The sequence below is a fragment of the Molossus molossus genome, unplaced genomic scaffold, assembly GCF_014108415.1.
Source record: "Molossus molossus isolate mMolMol1 unplaced genomic scaffold, mMolMol1.p scaffold_m16_p_3, whole genome shotgun sequence".
Lineage (NCBI taxonomy): Eukaryota > Metazoa > Chordata > Mammalia > Chiroptera > Molossidae > Molossus > Molossus molossus.
The window spans coordinates 2,856,219-2,878,228 of NW_023425366.1; the positions used below are offsets into that span (position 1 = coordinate 2,856,219).

Sequence of the window (22,010 nt, forward strand, 5' to 3'; positions counted from 1 at the left end):
AAATGAATGGGACTTTGTCAAACTAAAAAGCTTCTGCACAGCAAAAGAAAATGCCAACAGAACAAAAAGGCACCCGACTGAATGGGAGAAATGTCTGCAAACAGCCGCCCTGACAAGGAGTTACTCTTCGAAATATATACAGAACTCATGTAACTCACCACCAAACACACAAATAATCTAATTACAAATTGAGCAGAGGACCTGTGGACGTTTCTTTCAAGAAGACATGCAAATGGCCCACAGATAAGATGCTCAACTTCACTGGCTTTTAGGGAAATGCAAATCAAAGCCACAGTGAGATGCACTTCACACCTGTGTTTAGAATGGCTGTTATCAACAGCACAGGTAATAACAAGCATTGGTGAAAAAGGAACCCTCATTCGCTGCTGGTGGGGATGCAGACTGGTGCCGCCACTGTGGAAGACAGTATGGAGGTTCCTCAAACATTAATAGAATCCTGGCCAGTTTGGCTCAGTGGTTAGCGTGTCAGCCTGAGGACTGAGGGGTTGCGGGTTTGATTCCCAGTCAAGGGCACGTACCTGGGTTGCAGGTTCAATCTCTAGCCCTGGTCGGGGTCATGTGGGAGGCAACCAGTCGATGTGTCTCTCTCACATTGGTATTTCTCTCTCTCCCTCCCTCCATTCTTCCCTCCCTTCTGTTCTCTCTAGAAATCAATGGAAAAATATCCTCAGGTGAGGACTAACAAAAAGACAGAAACAAAAATTAAGACTAGAGTACCATGTGACCCAGAAACCCCTCTTCTGGGTATCTACCCAAGAAATTTGAAAACATTTATCAGCAAAGCTCTATGCACTCCTATGTTCAGTGCAGCATTATTCACAGTGGCCAAGCCATGACAACAAACTTTGATAGATGATTGGATAGAGAGGATGTGGTACATATACACAGAGGAACACTACTCAGCCATCAGAAAAGAGGAAACACTGCCATTTGTGACAACGTGCATGGATCTTGAGACCATCGTGCTAAGTGAAATAAGTCACATATTAAAAGCTAAGAACTATATGATTTCACTTAAGTGTTGGACATAAAACTGAAGCCAACAAATGAGTAAACAAGCAAAACAAACATGCCAAAGCTCATAGCCACAGACAGCAGCGTGGGGGTACCGGAGGGAAAAGGTGCGAGGGGCTGCACAGGGGTCACACACAGCGAGGGAAGGTCTGCCTTGGAGTGTGAGCGCACAGCGCAGTGCAAGGAGAGCTCTTAGAACTGTGCGCTCGAAACTGCGGGCCCCAACCGGTGTCACCCCATACATTCAATAAAAGAAACAAAGAATAAAATAAAAGAGACAAACGTTCGGAATTGCTGCTTGAATTATGGCTTTTGGTCCACCATACTGAGGGAACTTTTCCGTTTTAATTCTTAAGGTTTAAATTTTCTTCTGTATCAACGCTGACGTATAAAATGGTAGGAGAGAAAGTACCAATCTTTTACCATTATTAGAAGTTTAGCGTGTGTGCATGGTCGTCAGTTTCTAGAAAGACCGGGCATTGGGTGATTTGTCAGGGACTTGAAGGCGGCGTCGGTCAGTCTGGAGTCGGTTTGACTGGCAGGGGGACGATGGGGTCCGTGTTCAGCTAATGCAGGTACTGACGGGCCGTTCAGAGCCATGTCCACCTGCCCGAATGCGTAGCTCGTCTGTGGCGGTTCAGACCAGGTCCTCAGGAAGGCGGGGAGGAGGCAGGCGAGCACCTGGTCCTGACCCAGCCCCGGGGGCAGCCCCTGCGGGCCTTCTGTGGGCATCAGGCGGGGAGGGTGGGGGCTGGCAGAGATGCCCACTGCCGAGGTCTGTCATCAGAAGTGCTGGAGGCTGTGAATGGAGGACCTGACTGTGGGCTTCCCCTCCCCCCAGTTACTCCTGTGCTTCTCGCAATACAACGTGTTGTGGTTTGGTTAACATTCCCAGGTACGGGCACTGAGTAATTCACAGCGAGCTTTGCACGCCCTGCCCGGTGGTAAGCACTGCCGTTCCACAGCCTGTTTCCTACCGCGCGCAGGTCCTGGTGCCACCTGTCCTCGTCCAGGGGCTTCCGGTCAGCCTGGCACGCTGGGCTCGGGGCCTGTGACCAGGCCTGGCACGGTGACCGGCCAGCACGCTCCGCGACCTCTAAGCCTTTGCAAAGAGTGAGACCTGCATCCCCCCAACACCCGGACCTTTTCCACGTAGGGCGCTAGGCAGGTAGCTGGTAAGGACCGTGGGCAGGCGAGGGGTTCGATTTCATCCCATTCGGAGCTGGTGCGACCTGGGAGCCGGGCACCCTCTGTCCAGGCGTTTTTCTGGGGTACCTGACGGCCTGTGCAAAGAGCAGCCCCTGGGAGCTCTGTCCTGGCTTTGGGGGAACACTCGGCAGGTGCGTGGTCTGCTCACGGGATCGCCAGGTGGCGCCTCCGCCTCCTCTGTTCACCCCCAGCTCCTGCTTTGCCCGTCAGCACCCTCAGGGCGGGGTCCAGCCGAACTGCTCACGCACGGAACCGACACCACACGGGGACCGTCAGCGCGAGGAGCCCCCAGCTCCTGTTCTGCTCACTGCTGGCCGGGCCGCAGACCCAGTCCAGTCTCTGGGGAGTGGGGTGGGGGACACCCAGACTTGGTCTTTTCCAGTTTTGTGCTTGTTTCTATTTTCTATAGTAATAATAATAAAAAAAAAACACATAAAACTATTAATAAAAATAAATTCGAAAACTTTCCGAGCGTACGTGTTGCAATTCGGGTCAGCTGTGTGGTAAGTGGCGACTTTATTTTCACTCCTTGGTGCTGTTGAGCTGCCTTCACAGTGGACTCCCCGAGGTTGCCCTGCGCTTTCGCCGGGTCCACGCTGCGTGATTCCTCCGGGAAGCTTGGTCAGGAGGAGAGGCCGGGAAGGAAGTTGGCCGAGGTGTTGTCACCTTTAACCCGAGGGCTGCTTGATTTTTTATGGCCAATGATTTCTTCTGAAAAGGAGTTATGAAGATGTCCCCTTATTCTTAAGTGTTCATGTTTAAACTTGAAATAGATAAAACGATTTTAAATTGAGCAGTGATGACTCTAAATCAGGCCTAAAATGAGGAACTGGAAAAGCGTGTACTTGGAAATGCTTGTCATCCTAAATTTTGGTCTCGGACCAGCCAGAACGCTCGATGTGTTACCTGCGCCAGGTAAACTGTGTCCACATGCCCCCTCCTGGGCCATCGTGGTCCGGTCTGTGCTCGCAGTCTGCTAAGCTTTTTAGTGAGTTCAGCTTAAAAAAAAAAAAGCCACTGGATCCTATGGAAGGGCCGAAGGCTTCTGTAACCTGAAATGTCATGATTTTAAAATATAATTCTTCTTTTTAAAGTTGATTTTTAGAGAGAGGGTGGGAGAGAGAAAGAGAAACATCAGTTGGTTGCCTCCCGCACGCACCCGGACCAAACTCTCCGCCTCCCAGAGTACCCGACGGCGCTCCAACCGCTGAGCACACCGGCCAGGGCCAAGGGGCCCTGATTTCACAACAAACAACATAACACACGGCGGGGGAGGGGCACGGCGGGGGGAGGGGTTCGGAAGCTCCCAGAGCAGACCTGAGCTGCTTTGCTTCGGGACTCGGAGCTCCCGTTTCTCCGGGTGGTCGTGCGCCGACGTTCTTGCCCTTGAAAGATGTTCAGGCACTGGGCCTCTGCTCGTACACGTCAGTCCAGTGTGTCTCCGGGAGCAGGAAGAGCGGAACAGCAGAAAGCCAAGGACACCGCCAGCAGAAAGGAGCGGGCGCCGTACGCGTGGCAGAGCTGGGCCGGCACGGCGCTTCCCGCAGAGGCCAGCGCAGTGCCGGGCGCGGGTGCGCAGCCGCTCGAGGATCGGCCACGGGCGCCGCCTGCGGACTCGGGTGTTCCCACCTGCACTGTACAGCTTGTGCGAGTGGAACACGGTAGGACGATGAGTGGGACTCTTTGTCCCTCCATCCCTCGTTCCAGGGAGCTTTACGTAGGTAACCGATGTCTCAGGTAGACGTTTGTTCAGGGAAGAGCTCTGTTTCAGTTGGATATACTTAGACCCGTGATAATTCTTCCTGTATCTCACCGTCGCTGATCAGTTTCATATTTTAGCAGTTAGAGAATAAGGAGGAAATAGGGTTAATATAAATACCAAAATCTTTAATAACTACTAGAAGTTTGTGTTTTCTACCCTACACACACCAAGAACAGAAATTGTAATAATTTTATAAAGTGAGCTTCAAGTTGCATGGTATAAAAATAGCAATAACAAGTCCGCTGTAGCAGAGTACCACAGACGGGGCAGCTTAAACCTCAGATGTCTCTCTGTTGCAGTCCTGGAGGCCGCAAGGTCAAGACGAGGTGCTGGGAGGCCGTGTCCGCCAGCCGTCTGGGTCGTAGGCCGCAAGGTCAAGACGAGGTGCTGGGAGGCCGTGTCCGCCAGCCATCTGGGTCGTAGGCCGCAAGGTCAAGAAGAGGTGCTGGGAGGCCGTGTCCGCCAGCCGTCTGGATCGTAGGCCGCAAGGTCAAGACGAGGTGCTGGGAGGCCGTGTCCGCCAGCCGTCTGGGTCATAAGCCGCAAGGTCAAGACGAGGTGCTGGGAGGCCGTGTCCGCCAGCCGTCTGGATCGTAGGCCGCAAGGTCAAGACGAGGTGCTGGGAGGCCGTGTCCGCCAGCCGTCTGGGTCGTAGGCCGCAAGGTCAAGACGAGGTGCTGGGAGGCCGTGTCCGCCAGCCGTCTGGGTCGTAGGCCGCAAGGTCAAGACGAGGTGCTGGGAGGCCGTGTCCGCCAGCCATCTGGGTCGTAGGCCGCAAGGTCAAGACGAGGTGCTGGGAGGCCGTGTCCGCCAGCCGTCTGGGTTGTAGGCCACAAGGTCAAGAAGAGGTGCTGGGAGGCCGTGTCTGCCAGCCGTCTGGGTCGTAGGCAGCTGTGTCTTCTTGCTGTCCTCACATAGCAGAATGGAGGAGCGAGCTCTCTCTTGTCTCTGTTCATAAGGGCACTAACCCCATTCATGAGGGCCCCACCCTCATGACCTAATCACCCCCAGAGGCCCCACCTCCTAATACTGTCACATTGGGGGTAGCATGTAAACATGCATTCTGAGTGGAGGTTTTAGGGGGACACACCGACATTCAGTCTGTAACATAATCAGCACATATTGCTTTATTGCCAACGTAATATAAATACTTTACACTTAGTTGTGGCAGCAAGATTAAATTCGCCAATGATGGCATTGTTATGGCCGTTATTGAGATAAGAGAACTGAGTCCCAACCCCGGCCATTGTGGCCCAATTGGTTGAGCGTCATCCCATGCACCGAAAGGTTGGATCCCAGTCAGGGTGCATACCCAGGTTGTGAGCTCACCCAGTCTGTGTGCGCACGAGAGGCAGCCAGGCAGTGTTTCTCTCGCACATTGATGTTTCTCTCTATCTCTCTTCCTCTCCCTTCCTATTTCTCTAAAATCAATGAAAACATACTTGAAAAAGAAGACCGCGTCCCAGAGAGGTGAAGTGATTTGACAGAGGTGGCTCAGCGATCATGCCCTGCCTGCCACCGAGCTAACCTGTGGTCGCTGGGTAATCTGCTTCGGTGTCTGGGCGTCAGCGTTTTCACCTTTGGGGTGACGGCCTGGATTCCATAGCTTACTCTTTGAGGTCTTTTTAGCTCCAAAAGTCTGAACTCTGTGTAATGTGAAATTAACCTTGTGTTAGCCATCCATTGGAGACTGGTTAAATAAATTCGGGGTACGGCCATTCAGTGACAGTCTATGCTGACATTTAAAAGCATGAGGTAGAATTCTGTTACAGCACCAAAGATTACCGATGATAAGTCAGAATGACAACAAGCTCGTGCTGTAACTATGTATACAGTGATCCCATTTATATAAACGAGAGAGGAGAAAATGTATCTTCACCAGTTCAATGCATAAAAAAAGTTGAAGAAGCAAACGCCAGGAATCTCTAGGAGGTTAGACCATAGAGGGACTTTTACTTTCTCCTTTACACATACGATTGGTCAAATCATTTTTTATAAGTGTTACTTTAAATATCAGAAAAGTAGAGAAAAAAACAAATGTACATCCATATCTTACACGTACACACGCGTGACTGGACCAGAGAGAACAGAAAGAAGGGTCCCGGATCTCCAGGGCTGGGCCAGCTTTGAAGGAATGGGGATGGCAAGTCACTTCCTTCTCTGGTTCGTGAAATGACTGTATGGCCTTCAGTCTTTTTTTTTGTTTTCTTTAAACATTCTTATGGTAGCTCTTCGCATGATTTGTTACGAATGAAAGCAAGGTAAAAGTCGGGTTTGTTTTATTCCATGTTTTTATTGATGACTGTTGACTACAGGACTTAAATTTCTCCTTCTGTGACCATGACCTCCTCCTGAGCGTTACTGCCCAGGTGTGTCGGTGTGGAGAGGACCGTGCCCAGGTAGGAAGGAGGGTGTTCTCATAGGGCTGTACACCTCTGACTCAAGGCTCATGGTCCCAGAAGCTCACGAGCAGCTTTGTCTTTTTTTCTTTATATAAATTGTAATTCAGGCAATTAATGTTTTTTTATTTTTACTCCCAACGAGCAGTCAGTATCTACATATCTCTTTTAAAGTTTTATTTGTTTTTAAAATACATTTAAAATATTTTTTTAGATCGATTTTTAGAGAGAGGAAAGAAGGGGAGAGAGAGAGAGAGAAACAGCGATGTAAGAGCAGAACATCGATCGGCTGCCTCCTGCACGCCCCCTACTGGGATCTAGCCCGAAACCCAGGCATGTGCCCAACTGGGAATTGAAACTGCAACCTTTCAGTCACGGGACGACACCCAGCCAACTGAGCCACGCCGGCCAGAGCTTAAAATATATTTTAAAATGAACTTTGCATCTATTATTCTTCCATGATACATTAAAAAAAAAAAAATTTGTTTTCTTTATTGATTTTAGAGAGAGAGGAGGAGAGAGGGAGAGAGAGATAGAAACATCGATGAGAGAGAACATCGACTGGCCACCTCCTGCATGCCCCCCACTGGGGATCGGGCCCACAACCTGGGCATGTGCTTCGACCAGGAATCGAACTGGTGACCTCTTGGTGCAGGGTCGACGCTCAACCACTGAGCCACACCAGCCGGGCTTTCATGACACTTTTAAAAATCTAACACAAGGACTATCTCTTTCAGGTCTTTCTGAGACACGTAAGTGAATTGCTAATTAGAATATGGGTCGTCAAATAGAGCATCTACCTCGAAAAATGAGACTAAAACCTTCATATTTTATATTAATCAAATCTAACAGCAATTCTGGGCCATTTTAATAGATCTGTTCGATTTGCTTGAGACCAAACATGATGGGTAGTACCCATTGATTGACATGTTTCAAGCACATACTGCACTACAGGCATGATGAGACAGAGACGAACGAAGCCGTGTGTGGACTGGGGAGACATTCAGTGCGGACGTGGTCTCTGATGCAGGGCAGGGGGCAGCCTGAACCAACTCCTCCGAGAGCTCAGAGCACAGCGGGAGCCCGGAGTGCGGAGGGGTCAGGGAGACCTTCAGAATGAGAATGGTGTTCCCTCTTGGACAAGAGGAATATGGATTCACATTCTGAGTTAATAAACATCCTGGGTCTCACATCTCTTCCATCTCCCGGTAGAGGGGGTCGGGACACCCCGCTCTCCAGGCAGGCCCTTCGGACTCCAGGCAGCATGACGAGAGGTCCCCGTGGGAAGTTTGGACAGCGAAAGGTGGAACTCTCCTGTGGTCGGAGTTAAATACGAGATGATTCATCTTGTGTGTGTGATGTGTCAGGTGTGCCGAGGTATATTCCTCACAGGTTTGGACCTTGCAGACAGTGTCTAGTCTAGAAATAGCAGTGTGTAAATGTACAAAACTACGCAACACAGGAATTGTATTCTACAACATTGTGATAAGTATGTATGGTGTGGTGCGGGTACTTGGAATATCGGGGGAACACTTTGTAAAGTAAATGATTGTCTGATCACAATGCTATACACCTGAAACTAATGTAAAATAACACTAAATGTAAGCTACAATTGAAAAAAATAAAAAATTTAAGAAAATGTACAAAACTTTGTAAACTCATTCTATTACCTACTGTCTCTCTCCTCACTTTGCCATAAAAATGTACCGCTGAGCCCTGGCCACTTTGGCTCAGCGGTTAGAGCATTGGCCCACGGACCGGAGAGTCCCGGGTTCGGTTCCTGCTAAGGGCATGTACCTCGGTTGCAGTTTGTCCCCAGCCCCTGTTGGGGTTATGTGGGTGGCAACCAGTCGATGTGTCTCTCTCACATCAGTGTTTCTCTTTCTCTCCCCCTCCCCCCACTCTATCTGAAGATAAATGCAAAAAAGTCCTCGGGGGAGGATTAAAAAAAAAAATGTGCCGCTGACCCTTGAACAGTGCAGATGTTAGGGTCCCACGCAGTAGAGAATTCGCGTAGAACTTTTGACTCCCCCAAAACTTAACTAGTAGCCTGCTGTTGCCCGGAAGCCTTAACCATTATATAACCAGTCGATCAGGGCATATTTTCTATGTTCTTTTACTGTATACAGTATTCTTACAGTAACGTAAGCCAGAGGAAAGAGAATGTCGTTAAGAAAACCATGAAGTTCATCTGTGAGTTTTTTTCAAATTGCTGCAAATCTCCAAAAATGTTTCCAATATATTTATTGAAAAAAAATCTATGGACCTGCGCAGTTCAGACTCACGTTGTTAAAGGGTCAAGTGCATGGTGCTTTTTCTTTTTTTGGGGCCGGGTTCAAGATTTTTATTAGGGTGAGACTCGGAAAAGGTTTTCCATTTTGGGTGGCTGGGGCACACAGCCAGCTAAAGGCCATCAGCCACACAGATCCCGCGCCCCGTTTGAGCGGGTACGAGTCAGGTGTGACCAGTGAGAGCGTCACCTTCTCCGGCTTGATTCACAAATGCTTTGGGGCCAAAATACTTCTGAGGCCTTTTCTGCCCTCTTCTGGGGAGGCCTGCGGAGGTGGTCAAGGTCCAGACCATAGTGCTGGCGGCAGGAAGATGCAGGAGAGATGGGAGCCTGGGGCCGTGGGCGTGCTCATCTGTCATCTGCCTCCCTGCCCCCAGTCCTGACCCTTCCTGCCCGTGCGCGGTGCTCACCTCCTTGGGGTCACGCCGCTCGCGGGGGGAGACTGAGAGTTTAGGTTGCGTACTTTTGTCTGCTTGAGCAATGCTCAGGTTCTTTCATTGGAGTTGCAGTTCTTGGACCATGTAGAATAAGTTATGAGGGGAGAATATGTTGTTGAAGAGGGTGATAGACAGTCACAGGGCAATTGCAGTTGATGGCGATGGGGATTCTGCGGGTTCACTGCCGTGGTCCTCCCAGAAGACACTCAAACCCGGGGGTACTTTTGATTTGGGGATCTTCTCATTTGTGGTTAACCTCAGCCGCCGGTTGTTCAGCTTGTTTTTTACTTCAATTACGGTTTTTAAGGTTAAAAATAGTTGATTTTATAACCCCAAGTCCGGATAATTTATGTGGAGCCATACGAGCTGCTCCCATGAACCAGCAGCTGCTGGACCTATGATGCCGAGGCCAGTACTCAGGTGCAGTCGTTCAAGTTCTCAAGAAATGACGAAGGCTTTATTGCAGAACAGTAATTCATTGTGCTAAGTGAAATAAGTCAGACAGGCAAAGGCAAATACTGTGTGTTCTGTCTCATGTACGGAATCTTACAAACAAAACGACGACCCCGGCTCACAGATACAGAGAACAGATCGGTGGTTGCCAGACGGCAGCGGTGTTGAGAGAAATGGGTGATTTCTTTGTGTGTTTAAATAAATTGAATACAAAATGTTTAAACGTAATATGTGATTTAATAATGTGTTATGTGTCATTCCAAAAATCTCATGATTTAAGCTTCTACATGATTTGTACTTATTTGAGGGCAGAAAGAAATGTACAAATTATGCGTAACTGGGAATTACGAAAAAACAAATAGGATTGAAAAGAAAGCTGTGGTTTTTATTGTAGAGTTTCCATGGACGTCTTGCTTGTTAAGAAAATCTCAGAACAATTTTTGTTCTGTCCGCTACCCCACTGTCCCCCGATTATGTGGCAGTGAGGTCTTACTTTAATTCCTGCGGGGTTTGTCAGCACCGAAATTCTTTGTTTCGGATGTTTGTATAGCACAGACTGTGATGAAGTCTTCTTCCTCTCGTGTGGTTCCCAGCTGAGCACTGGTCCTCTCAGATGCATTGTCCTCTCTTGGTGATGAGTATTTGGGCTCTGCCAGCTCCGTCTCTCATTGGTCCATGAGCGGTTCCCTTGAGTGTGGTTGTAAATTCAGAGTCAAGAGTGTGCCCTTCTTTGTGGGGAGCCCTGGGGCCTGCGGTCTGTTCAGGCGGGGTCCTTCGCGGCCATCTGTACAAGGAGTTCTTCCCACACGTTCACCAGATACCTGAAGCATCATTTGTTTGTAAAACAAATACATGCCTTTGTCTGCTTGGTTCCTCCGGTCCCAAGGGCTCCGAGGGCGGAACCGGCTTGCCCGGGGGAGCCCAGGACACCTTCTCTGCTGGCTCGTGTCCTGCCTTCGCCCGACTCTTCTTGGTCCTTCCCAAGACTCTGGCATCTGCTGCCACAGCAAATCCGTGGAACTGAAACATCACAAACAGCGCTCCGAGTCTTTCGTGTCTTTAGATGGCAACAGAAAGAAAGTCAGCTGTCTGTCAGCCCAAAGGACGCAATGTATACAGTTGCTTGTTTTTGGCTGTGTGCAAATGAAGACAGTCGTCCCTGGGTACCCGCTGGGTTGGTTCCTGGACCACCGCAGATACCAAATCCGGGCGTGCTGGCCCCTCATGTGAAATGTTGCGTTTTGCACAGAACCTGAGCACATCTTTCCGTACACTTTAAACCATCTCTAGGTTACTCATAATACCGAATGCAATGTAAATGGTTACTATACTGTATTGTTTAAGGAAACAAAAGAAAACGGTCGATATATGTTCAGTACAGACCTGGCCATCACAGGCCTAGCTGCACAGCACACATCAGCAGCAAGGTGACATTTTAAGAAAATATTTTGATCCCTGGTTGGTTGAATCTGTAGATTCGGGTAGATTCGGAATGCATGGATACGGAGGGCCGACCCCTCTGTGCATAGAGGCAACGCCCCCGAGGGCGGTCAGTCATGGTTCTTCCACTGCTGAAGGTCGGGGCATCCGTGCCCCAGCGTGAAACCCAGGTGTGAGCCCTGGGCGGCCCCAGCTCCAGGGTCGGTGGCCCGGGCTGGCGCAGGCAGGGTTGTTGTCACCTGCGGTGGAGGCTGGTACCGGTGCCCAGCAGTTAGCCTGAGTGGAACCCCTGACTAATGGTCGCTGTGGGGTGACCATGGCCACCTGGGCTCTCACAGATCGGTAGCTTTCCTCATCTGTTCTGTGAATTATCAATGTCCTTCCAGTAAATCAGGACCCTGTCTAGATACCAGAGAAACGAGGAAACCCCTATTTTGGAAAAATATGTTTTTATTGATTTTGGGAGAGAAAGATAGAAACAGTGATGTGAAAGAGAGACACCGCCTCCTGCATGCCCCCCATTGGGGATCAAGCCCGCAACCTGGGCATGTGCCCTGACCAGGAATCGAACCAGGACCTCGCGGTCCACGGGACGACACTCAATCCACGGAGCCACACCGGCTGAGCTTGAGGAAACCTTTATTTTTTTTTTAAAAAACATGCAAACAAGATGTTCAAGTATTATATTTTCCTGGCTGTTTTGAGAACTCTCTCAATAGGGAGTTGGGTGCCTTATTTGACAAAAAAATTGTAGATGTTCAGACTCATTCTGTTGTGGGGGGAGTGGAGCTCCTGCGATGTCGTGAGGAAGTTTCCTGAGACGCGCACGGGAGGGTGGGTACTATTTATTGGTGTAGAAACAACCCCTGGGTGTCCCAAGTCCCTTCTTTGCCCACCTCACCCTGGAGTAAGCCCAGTCCTGGCGGCAGTGAGGCCAGATGGAGGCCTCCGCCCCGAGTTCTGCTCCATGTTCAAGCCCAGCCCAGCATCCTGCGCGGAGTCCGCAGGGCGCGGGCCATGTGGGGAGCGAAGGCACGAACTCGAGGGCCGGTCACAGAGCCAGCGAGAGCGGGGAACTCGGGATTTTAACCAGGAGATTCTTCCAACTAACCATTAACTTTCCAAGGTGTCCTGCGCTTCTGATGGGGTCCCAGCCCCAGCCAGTCCCTTGTTCCCCAGGCCACAGGGACAGGCAAGCACCGTCCTGTGCCACCCTGACTTCTGCGCCTGTGCCTCTCCCCGAAACAACCCAGCGCTGATGGGGGCGGGGCTAATCCTCTCGGAGGGACAGTGCTGTGTGAAGCTGAAGCTTCCAGGGACTCCCCTCCGCCTTCTTTCCTTTATTAGTAAGACCCCCAATATCTTCACCTGTTTATGGTGCCTGTATTGTCTCTAGAATATATACAGGCACACCATTTAGGCCTTGTGTCTGTATCAATTCCCGGGACTAAAATAAAGCCAATAGTGAAAGCGTTTATAATAGACATTCAGTGCATGTGCTACTTCTAACCTTCCGCGGGAACAGGAGATTCTTTGTGCGGGTGCTTCATCTGTGACCCGCGATGGTGTGAAAGGAGCCGCCGACGTCGCGTTGGGAACCCCACGCAGAACCGCCGCCGTCTGTGCCTTCGGCCGTTGCTTGAGACCTGTGACGGTCGCTGGGAAGTGCTTCGTTCTTAGACCACACCTTTACGTAACGCTCTCGGGTTGCGCTCAGCGTCTGCAGTGGGAAGGAGGCTGGACCCGGGCAGCTGTGCACCCAGCTGTGCCCTGCAGTCAGAGCCGTCTGGCACCGCACTGACGTGTGAGGAAGCGCGGGACTCACGGGCGGGCGCTTCGCTAGACAGTCGTCAACACTGGTCCTCACCAGCAGCGACAGCCCGTGATCTGAGATTTCACAGGGAGCACAGCGCCCCCCCATGCTTCGTCTGGGTCTGCATAGACCTAGCAGGATTGAACTCTGAGGTAGCCCAGTCCTCGTTAAAAGCCGTTTCTCCTCTCCAGGGGACAAACAGGCCAGTGCCCGTCCCACTCTGCGTCTCTCTTTGGGAATTTAGGAAAACGCTCTCTTACGTGGAAAATCTGATGCTAAGAACCACAACAGTGATAGTATCCGCTGGTGACCGAGTGCTGGTCTGGGCGTTGGGTTCACAGCACTCGGTCACCCTCCTGGCGCTCCTGTGCCGTGAGCCTTATTTTCTAGCTCAGGAAACATCCCGGCTTCTCCGGGTGGCCACAGGGCTCCATTCCAGGCTTGGTGACCATGAGTTTCGTCCGAGCCGTGTGCCCAGTCGCTGGGCAGCTCATCCCAGCACCAGGTGGAGGCTGTGTCGGAGGCTCGGGTCCCAGGCGGAGTGAGGAGCGGCATCCACTCAAGTGCTCGTGTCTGGTGGGGAGGGCAGGCTGTAAACCAGCTGCACAGGGCGGATGATGAGGGTCATGACGGGCGACTAGGCAGGGCGCTAGGGGGTCTGGAGAAGCTCAGCTAAATCACGCCGGGGGTCACAGACGTCTTCCTGGAGGACGTGGTCATTAGGCTGAATTCTGAAGGGTGGCTGGAGCCAGCAGAGAGCCAGTGGAGGGGCAGGCCGAGGGCTGGCCCCTTGGGTGGCGTGGGGCGTGGGAGCGACTGGCTCAGGAGCTCCACTGTGATTGGCACGGGCGCCATGGACACGGTGGGAAAACAGTAGCAACAGCAGTTACTGTGAGTTACGTTTCATGTGTCAAACTGTTTTAGGCGCTTTACAGAGGTTACAAACATCGTCTCACGTAATCCCTGGAACAGCCTTTGGAGGCCAGAGAGTCGCGAAGGCCCGATCGTAAAGAGCCTGTCCGCTTAGGTAGGAGTTCGGACTTTATCTGGACAGCGTGGGTGGCTGCGGGGAGGTCTGACATCGGGGGAACGACTGCTGTGCCCTAGAAAGATCCTTGTTAGCATTTCGGGGACTGAACCGGAGTCGGATGGGACCCACGGTAAGGACACTGGCCGGCGGAACCGACAGTGTGTCATCCAGGAGACGGTGGTGACTCTGATAACGGTCTGGGGCTAGAGGTACAGGGGGACGGGAGAGACCGCGTCAGCCGGATTGACAGGCGTTGGTGACGGACTCGACGCGTGGGACTGAGCGCCATAGTTTGGAGCCTGGAGAGTAAATGAGAGAAGGCTCTGCTGTTTCCCAAAAGCACACAATAGGATTTCCAGCTGGAGATGACAAGAAAAACAATTTTCGTTTGATTTTTTTTTTTGTTTTGTTTTCCTCTCATCTGTTACCAGGCTTCCCATCCCCAGTTCCAAAAGCACCAAGAGCAGAGAGAATCTGCTTAGTAGGATTTTTCCTGTGGATTTTTAGATGGCACTTAAATCTACTTGAAGGTCTGCCCGGAGGCCTTGCTGTTTTAAAATATTTCCATCCCCTGACTCATTCTTTAAGTGTATAAAATATAGAAAAACGCCCTGGTTAAGGAATATTAAAAATGGTGACATATTTTTCTGCCCTACTTTCTGCTTAGAAACATTCTGTCCAGATGACCATAAAAGAGGTTTAATAAACAATGTATCAATCTCTCTCTCCCTTTGAGCTAAATTTGTATTTCTTTGCTCATTAGAAAAAAAATAGTGCGTGTCTGAAACCGACCCAGGTGAAGCCCTGATCTGAGAATGTTTATGAATATGCATATAAAGCTTGGTTCTCATTATAGCCGGTCATGCCTGGGGAATTTATTGCTGGTTTTTATTGGATAATTCTGTTATTATAAAAATTGATATTTAAAAATTCAATATTCCATCTAGCCATTATAAAAGAATTACATCTTAAAAATAAAGACATTTAGTTTCTCCTTAGCCTTTTTCCTAAACTCCTTAGTTTAAAAAAGAAAAGGAAAATAACCTCACCCCCCCCCCCCCGATCTGTTTCTGATATGAGAAGATCTGAAATTTTGGATAGTGAGGAGTAGGTGAGAATTCGGATGAGAGTCTCTTGGCTCTAATTATCTGCTACATGTGCTAACTTTTAAAACCAGGTCTCTGGATGCCTTGATGGGGTGACCAATGCGCAGACGGGGAGCCACGTGGGTCCCCGGTCTGGCTCAGCTCAGCGACGCGCTCCCATTCAGAGCCTCAGATGTCTGCAAAGCCCGAGGCCAGTGTCTCTAGCTGCTGAGCATGAAATCCTCTGCTTCTGTTGGTTTCTTTTGTTGCCCCGAGTTAATAGGGACAGAGACAGGAGACAGCCCAGAACAAAGCAGAAATAATGGAGTATTTCACCCCAAAAAGGAATGTGGATTGAGAAATACAAAGGGTAAGGCGCAGACAGACTTGGTGTCCTGAGGCCGTGTGATGTATTGGCCAGAAGCCTGGGCTCCGGGACAGTTCGGGGCCAGAGCCTCCTCTGGAAGGGCAGCCTCACGGCCCTGGAGGGAAGGCCTGACCCGTCCTCTGTAAAAACAGCGTATTGTTTTGCCCATTAGGGTCTTAAAGGGCCACAGGATTTTTCACCTCCGAAAGGAGATCGCTCTTGTCATGTGGGGGCAGGCTTCCGCGGGGCCTGGCCACAGCACCCCGCCGCCTGCTTCTCACTGCTGTTGCCCTCAGTGCCGCTGGGAACTGGGGTTCTTGGCGTGGTCTGCAAGGCCTGCTGTTCGCGTCGAGGCACCGGGCATACTGGAAATCCGCTCTTCGCCTTGAGGTGGAAGAAAGGGTGGGTGCGTGTGTGTTCGGTGTAGGCCATCTCCCTCACACGCATGTCGCACAGCCCGTTAATTCGTGCACCTACCTTCGTACTCACCCGACACGGTGGCTTCGTTTAGCGCGTGCTCATTGGTTCAGTTCATGGGGTGTGATTCACACAGGTGTGGAGGGGACGGTTTGAGCGCTGCTCCTTCAGCGGTTTCTCCCCTGACCCCCAAGCTCAGAATCAGAAATCTGCGGCCCGCAGGGGTTCCCTGGCAGGCCAGCTCTGTCCTTCCCGGGGGACAAAAGGGGTTAAAGGAAAGAAGCAGAGTGCGAAAGGGGAGCCAACAGCTCTTCCTAGCCCCCCGCGTTCTCTCCAGCCCCCCTCCAGTCCCCGATTCAGCAGGAGCTGCCTGCTCACTGTGCTGGCCCGCGGTGGCAGGTGCGCGGCCCTACCCCGCAGCGTGAGCCGGGCCTGGCCTGGCCCGCACCAGCGGTGCGTCTGTCCACTTCCTCACGTAGCACCGTCCCTCGGAGCAACGCACACCCTGCTTCTGCTGCTCTGGTTCCTGGCTGCAGACCCGGGGTCCGGGGCACGTGCTCCTGCAGGTGCGCGGCCCTGCCCCGCAGCGTGAGCCTGGGCCTGGCCTGGCCCGCACCAGCGGTGCGTCTGTCCACTTCCTCACGTAGCACCGTCCCTCGGAGCAACGCACACCCTGCTTCTGCTGCTCTGGTTCCTGGCTGCAGACCCGGGGTCCGGGGCACGTGCTCCTGCAGGTGTGCCGCCCTCATGCAGAACCCACCTGGTCACGCGGAGCCGCAGCATTCCGGCCGCTCCGGCGGCGGCCCCGGAGCCAGGCTGCCCGCGGTCCAGCTGCACGTCGGCTACTTAGTTCTCCGCTCCGGGCCTCAGTTTCCTGCTCTCCACGCCGGACGCACGGGCCACTCCTCTCATTGAGGTGGCCCAAGGGGTACGTGCATGAAGCACACGCAGCACGGACAGCTGGTGCCCGGTGGTGTTCGCTTCCCTCGCTTTTGTGTTTTTTCCTGTTGTTTTTTAGTTGTCGGGACATCCATCCTTCCTCACGCCTTCTCCAGAGCTCAGATGCCTCTCTCAAGTCCCGTGAGGCATGTCGGTTGTATTTGCAAAGACCGACCCCTATCTGACCATTACAGACTTGGAAAACATTTGAAATCATGTAGTTTTAAATGTTTACAGACCTCTTAATATTTTATTTATTGAAAGTAGGAAACACGCCTAGAAATTGACATCCTTTTAATAACTTCTTGTTTGTTGTGAGAGCTGATGAAGGTCAGAATGTCCGGGGGCCTGTTTTTGGCTTTGAAGCCCAATTACTCGGGCAGGGATCCACGTCAGTGTACGGGTGCATTTGCCTTGCTTTTGAGTAGCGTCCGGCTGCACTTGAGCTTGCGTGGCACCAAGGTCGGCCTCACCGCCGCGGGGCGCTGCAGGCTGTTTTGTTGAGACCTGTGTGGACCCGGGAGGGGAGAGTGGTGGGGTGACGGCAGGCCTGGGGGAGCCCCGAACTGACTGGAGACGATCTTCCAGCAGGACACAGAGCCTCAGCCGAGTGAGGTGATGCTCAGAATAAAGTCATTATTCATCATGAACACAGAGCATCCGTGGAGACAAACGCCATGTGCCCAAAGGCAGGCGAGGGGTTGGGCGCCGGGCCGGTGGGCAGCAGCCGCAGGGCCCGGCCCGACTTGCTCCTGCTCGCTGGTGCCCTAGAGAGCTGTGCAGTCCCACTGTGGACCGGTATCAGGGGGAACACGTCTTCAGGGCAGTGTGTGACCCCATCAGCGAGCCCCGTCCCAGTCAGAACACATTCCCGGGCTCCATGGTAATGGCAGCGGGAGAAACGTGTCCCAAGGGCAGGAGGGGAAACGAGGGCGTGGTGCTGCCAGGGAGCAGAGGACCAGGGCGAGGCCGGCCCTCTGGCTGCTCAGGACCAGGGCCCTCCTGGACTTGCTGGGGTGGAGGCGTGGAGGGAACTGAGACACCCCATGAAGCGCTTAAGGAGCGCCTTCCCGTGTCAGGTTGTGGAGCCCTTCTGCTCTGAGCACCTGCTGAGACAGTGATCTGTCAGACCGACCAGCCTGGGCACCGTCCCCGACACAAACAGGGACATGTTGAGCTGCTGCCTTGGGGCTGGGCCGTCAGGCTGGGGTGCAGGTCCTCGTTTTGCCCTCGAGGTTCAGCTTTAGCGTATTTCTTGTCCCCGGTATGTGTGCTCACCCTCCTTCAAGCCGACATCCCGAAGGTTGGGCTGATGCCTCGTGGCGAGTCCACGCTCCAGCTCCAGACGATCTGATCTGTGCGGAGTCAGTTCTCCTGGTGACTCCCGGCCCCTCACAGGGTCGCCTACCTTCAGCATTTGCAGCAGTTTGTGGACGAGGGTGGGGTCCTGCATCCTGACAGAGCAGGAGGGTACACTGTGCTGTGACAGACAGGTCTCCAGAACCCTGGGAAAGGCCTGGCGCTGGAGCAGTCCAGGTGACGGAGACCAGGGCCTCGCCGCCCCGCACAGGGCTGTCATCACAGCGCATCAGGGCCCGGGCTGCTGGGTGCTGGGTTGGACCGGATGGGGGACACCGTGCTGCCAGGTGCTGGGTTGGACCGGATGGGGGACACCCGGGCTGCCGGGTGCTGGGTGGGACCGGATGGGGGACACCCGTGCTGCCGGGTGCTGGGTTGGACTGGATGGGGGACACCCGGAGGTGCTGTGTGCTGGTGGGAGGGGACGGCCGCAGCCTGGGCAGCATGGTGGGCTGGCTGCCAGGCCCTCGCCCAGGGAAACTGCTGTCGCCTGTAACACCTTAGGAACACAAGTTTCGGGATGAAGGTACCTGCCCGTTCTGTGCCTTCCTGGGAGCACTGGGCATGGCGGGGGCCCCCAGCACCCTCCTGAAGAAGGGGAGGGCGGACAGTGCTCAGACCTCACCGGTTCACCGCGGGAGCCTGAGCGTGGGCCGCTGAGCAGCCTCACAATGCCCCAGTGTCTGGCCTGGGAATGGGGCCAGAGTTCGCCACCTGCTGTCAGGACCGCCGACAGCATTGTGCTCCGCATTGTGCCCCGTGAAAGGGCTCGCTCCCCACAATGCGGGCTGCTCTGGGAGGCAGACACAATGAACTTCGGGACAGTGTAGTCTGGGGGCCAAATGAGTCGTTTTAAGTAAATTGACTATGAGATCCGAAGCTTCATTAAGTTTCAAAACGAAAAACCAGTAAAAACTTCTTAGAGGTTTTTAGGTGGTGACTCAGAAAAACACGGGTGTTGCCCCCCATTTGAAACAACATAGTCTTAAAAGTGTTTTATTGGCTCAGCATCTGACACGATTCCTGTTTAACCATTGGATTTATTTGTTTCAAATCAATATTTAGAGGTTCTGTGATTTATTTCAAAGATTCTGCCTTGTAATAATTGTCAACCTAACCTTTAGGCTCTTTTTGGTCCAAAATACCTATTTCCATATGCTGTGGGTTGCAGGGGGATGTTTTATCCAGATTTAGTTTAGGTTCCCCAGGACAGTTGGGAACACAGACTCTGAGATCAGGAGAGAGACCGGGGGCAAGGAGAGGTTCATGTGGGGTGTTTTCACATCTGCCATCGGAACCTGGGGTGGAGGCGCCGTCCCTGGGCAGACAGAGAGGGAGGGGTCAGAGGAGAGAGTGGAGGAGAATGCTGTTGCTAAATTGCTTTTTATGTCAGATGTGTCTTCGGTGACTTGGAGTAAATGACCAGTGACAGAGATATGATTGGGCTTAGCTGCAACATTTTTTACTCTCTGGATTTTAAGAAAATGAAGAAGTTCTGGAACTTTTGGCCAAATCGTTGCGTCATAACGGTGTACCAATGCTTTAACGAGAGCCATGCAGTAACCAGCGAGTGTTGAAGGCTCCTGAGAGCTGGTTTACCTAGTCAGAGATAGTCCGGGGGTTCCAGCTGAGACTCTGCGTGGCAGTGGAGTGACAGCGGGGCAGGGGCTCCCCCGCCCCCTGCAGAGGTGGAAGCAGCCCAGGAAGAGAGACCGCGGGGACTGTGGTGCCGCCACCACAGCTGCACCTGGCAGAGCTTCCCAGTGGCTGTCTGGGAGGGAATGCACGACCGTGCAGTGTGCCCGCGTGCACATATGAACACGCACATTTCACATGCATGCGCAAACACATGCATACCCTCACACACAATGCACACACATACACAAAACACAATATACACACATGCTTATACACACGAACACAGCATACGCACACACATACATGCATAGATACACAACAGTGTACCATAACACACATCATGCATACATATACATACGCAACACACATGCCGTGCATGCATAAAACAGTAGCCACAACACACTTATCACACACATGAACACAGCATACATGCACACAGAACACACAATATACACACAACAAATGTATACACATGAACACAGCACGCACACACAACATGCACCATGCACACATGCGCACACACCACACATCATGCATGCATACACACACACAGCACACGTGCATGCACAACATACATACACCTGTCTCATAGAAAGACTGTCGTTGAGCCTCGGAAACTTGTTTTTTCACGAATAAGGAAAAGTTTGCAGAAAGTCAGATGGTGGCAGCCGGACTTCGCACAAGCCCGGGAAGCGCAGTGTTTGCACCCAGAATGCGGCTCACAGGGCCCTGACTCCTGTGGGAGGAGGCGTGATGGCAGCCCCGCGAGGCCTGGCGGGCAGCCCACCTGGCTGCGGGGGAGGGTCGCCGTGCGAAGGCGGTCGGGAGTCGTCAGGAGGCCGCCTTGGAAAGACTGAGGAGACGCGCTCGACTTTTATACCCACGTGAAGCACGTGGACGGGATGGTCCCAGATCTGCTTCCCGAAGTGGTCAGGCCCTCTTAGAGCCGAGGAAAGGGGAATCTGAGACTAAGAAGCTCCGTCGTACAGAGAAAAGATATTCCGTCCATCAGAACCACGCTTCGGGTCTGGGGGAACCTCCGGCATCGAAGCAAGGCGACGTGTCCAGTTTCTCGTCTCCACACGACCTTCCCGAAGCCCAGAGAGCGCCGGCCGAGGCTCCTGCTCGTCTTTGCTCGCCCTCTTCTCGTAGGCGCAACTCGAATGCCCTCAGCTTCCTTCCAGGGCTCTGACTGCGGGTGCGTCCCGAGGCGGGACACTGGGAGGAAGACGGGCCGTCTGACCATTAGGAGCCTGTCGGAGTCATGGTGGTGAGCTCACAGCCGTGCGCGAGGGCCTGGCGCGGGTTCTGGCCATGGTCAGGATCGCGGTGGCCCCGCGGGCGTGCTGGGCGAGACCTGGACGCCGTGAGGAGCTCGCTGCCCGAGAGCTGGGAGGAGGGCCAGCACGCTGGAGTGCCGCGGGTTCCAGAGCCAGCACGGCTGGAGGGGCCCTGGGGGGGCGATGGGAGGAGGCCGGGGCGGGGCTGACGGAGCCCACGGAGCGCCTTGTAGCCCCCCATCAGGGTTTGGGCCCACGAGCGGTGGGAGGCATGGAACGGGGTTAAGTGGGCGTGATCAGCTTTCGTTCTATAAGTGATGGCAGAGGGTGGAGGGGAGAGGGCAGGAATGGATGTCTGGGACCCGTGGCGAGCGCCGATGGTGTGCGGGGACCGTGGCCTGGAGCCCTGACAGAGGTGGCGGGACAGACATGTTGGCTGACGAGACAGGAGAAGGGCGGGAGAGAGGGACCCAGCTGTTCTATGAGAGATCTGAGTGAGGAGTCAGCACTGGCTTGTTCTAGTTCCTTCTCAGGGTGTCGGGGTGCCCCGCACCCGTAGGGCTGCCCGCTGTCCGCTCTTCCTGCCGTCACGCAGGCCCAGCTGCCTCAGGCTCCGCCAGCTGGCCCTCCGCTGGCCCCTAGTATCGTGTCCGGAGTGGACAGATCAGAACGGCGGGAGTGACTTCCAGTCCCCCAGCGTCCTCGTCTCCACCTCTTGCCGGGCGGACGGCTCGTGCACGGACCGCGCAGCCGATCCTGATGCCCGAGGCCCACGACCTGAGACAGGATTGAGCCGCGGTCGGAGGGCGGTGCCATCTGCGGGGACGGCACGGAAGGACTGATGGACGCTTTTCTCGGGAGTGATGCCAGCGCGCTGCACGACTGGCTGGGGAACTTCCGTGGACGGTTTGCTCGGCGCCGCGGGCCGTGGGCCTCCCCGTGTGGCTCTGTCACGATCCCCTGCACACACGGGGGGCGGTGCTGGAGAGCTGGCATTTCCCCAGCCAGTTACTGGCAGCTGCCAGGACTCTCGACCTCTGAATACCTCATGTGTGCG

At 53.2% G+C, this 22,010-nt stretch overlaps 1 protein-coding gene across 1 annotated transcript in view; it reads left to right on the forward strand.

Annotated features, from left to right (window-relative positions):
- ARL15 (ADP ribosylation factor like GTPase 15) overlaps nt 1-22,010 on the forward strand; it is a 350,669-nt gene that overhangs the window by 96,946 nt on the left and 231,713 nt on the right. The gene's annotated exons all lie outside the window — the stretch shown is intronic.